The sequence below is a fragment of the Pundamilia nyererei genome, unplaced genomic scaffold (genome assembly GCF_000239375.1).
Source record: "Pundamilia nyererei isolate P.nyererei 1_Seehausen unplaced genomic scaffold, PunNye1.0 scaffold00078, whole genome shotgun sequence".
Classification (NCBI taxonomy): Eukaryota; Metazoa; Chordata; class Actinopteri; order Cichliformes; family Cichlidae; genus Pundamilia; species Pundamilia nyererei.
In genome coordinates, this window is record NW_005187479.1 from 2,832,580 (window position 1) to 2,835,100 (window position 2,521).

Below are 2,521 nucleotides of genomic sequence, written 5' to 3' on the forward strand. Positions count from 1 at the left end.
TTCCCCGGACATGTCCACTTTTCACGTTCCATCCGGAGCGTCTGGGGGGATTTCTGAGATTGATAAAAATGTCTGGGTTTTCCTATCTGGTCTTTAAGTCTGACGTCATTGCCCATGTCTGGGCCCAAACTCCGCTGCAAGTCCCTAAGTCAAATGATCACTGCAGCATTACTGAGAGTTAGAAACTGTCTAAATTCTCTAATCTGTAATAAAATGATCAGTGTGGCTGTTCTACCAGGTGTAACAATTAAGTTTAACATCCAGACATCCATGAAAACACAATTTATGATATTTAACGGAGTTAGAAGTTAGCAGGGAGTTAGCTCGCTAGCGGCCATCTAAATATAATATACCATGTTCTGACTGAGCAATTTATGAAACAAATTAAAACGTACAGCTCTGCTATCACTTCCAACATAAATTAAGACAGAAAACTAAACAGCAGCGACGTTTGTAGGGCTACTGAGGTTGGGCTAGCTTGTATATAATGATGTGCTACGTTATCGCTAGCGCGACAAAGCTATGTTAACATAACATAAACAGTAAAGCTGGAGGAGGAACGCTAACGAACGGAAACCTTTTTTTCCACTCGATAAAAGTTAATGTGAGGGTTCCCAATGATTAGGGGCAAATGCAATACCATGGCAGGATGCTGTAAATGGACCAAACAGGAAAACCACTGAGATAATCCATCCACAATACGAGGTTAGTCATTAATATACTGCTGCATGGGCTGGGCTGTAGTTACATCTTAAGGGTTTAAAAACTGAGCTTTAAAATGATTAGTAGTAGCCTAATAAAAACTGAGAGAAGCCAACAGTGATCACTGACTGTTTTAGAGGCTTGTTGAGATTAAATAGAACAAGATAGAAATAATTAAAACATGATAAAAACACATCAGCTTTATTAAATGCAGACCACTTTGGGCCCAGAAACAGGATTCATCACGTCATCACTCAAAGACTGGATAGTCCGACAGCAATTGCATTTATCTGCATCCCCTCATTTCAGTACACAGAAAAGGCAACAGCCAATGTACTAGACTACCTTGTGGCCTTGGGAATGTTGATCAGTTGAGAGAAGAGCTTCTTACATCCAGCGTAGCAGGCCAAGTACAACCCTCCAAAGTCAAAGGTTGTAATTTGTCACTATATAAAAAAAATGGAATTGAAAATTTCATCAAAGCAGTTCATTAAAGAAAACAGGAGAGCGATAGAGAGATAGAGTAAATATGAAGTTAGGTGAAATAAGATCTGGATTAGGCAGCTGGTTCAGAAATAACTCCAATAAGGAAGAAAGAAAACATTGTAAAGGTGTGCAGGCTGTTCGCTTACAGAGAGTTGCAGAGTGAAGGGGAACGTGCTGTCCCAGTTTGTCATTTCTGACATATTGTTTTTTCTAGTGTTCAATTTGGAGACCGTGCATAAACATGCACCCAGTGCAAATAGTTTTCCATGATTTATGAATAAAAACAAACTTGCTGTTTATTTGTTTGTTTTCCCTTTTTAACTGGAAAAATGGAAGTTGTTGCCCTCCTGAAGGTAACAGAACACACCAGCCCTTACACACTCTGATAAATTTTAATGCTTCTTGATTAAAATGTGTTTCAAGTATGGGAGAAACTAACGGGTATACAGTAACGGTGTGCTGAACTCACTGTCATGTTTAACCCTAGAACACTGTCACTATAAAAAGTAACACCATCACTAACATCAGAAATATATCAAATTATGACAAAAAATTAGAGTGGTCTTCTTTTGTTTTCAACTGTGGTATTTTCAACATGTCTAACAAAACAAATGTCATGGGGGGACCCTAAAGAAATGCTCCAAAGTTACTGAAAAATTAGGAATATGAGAATAAAAAATTCCTAAACAAAAAATAATGACACTGGAAAGTTGGGGTTTGACCTGCCCTTCCAGGGACATTTGAGACTTCCCTGGTGAAGGCACAGCTGTTCTACATGCGAACAGCTGCAGGAGAGAGAAACAAGAAATGGCATTTTTGAGTGGGTGAAAATGATCAATTGACTAAAATATTTTCTTCACCCTATGAATTCCCCTGGTAATCACCACTTTGTGATATTTATCCATAAGCACTGCCCTAAATAAGGATAACATGCAAATTCTAGGACCACTCTTACTTAGCCATTCCTTACATGCTGTCAGTACACGCAGGGTAATAATGGCATGGACACACTTCCTGTACAAGCCTGCGGGGCAGTCAGCACACCTCACTAAGGGAATACTATTTTCTTCTACTGCTGGTCCTGCCTTACCTGCAAGAGTGACAAGGGTAGGGATGTCGAGGATGCTACAGATCAGGACTGTGAGTTGACGTGTCAGATTTGAAGAGGGAAGCCTCTGCCAATGGTTTGACAAGTGCCGGTGCCAAAGCCTGCATATAATGCCTCCTCTGCATTTGGTTGTCACCTCTCTTCACTGCATTCTTATTGTGAATGATCCACGAGTTCACACCAACAATGATCATGCCATAGAAGACGCAAAGGGGCCATTTCTTG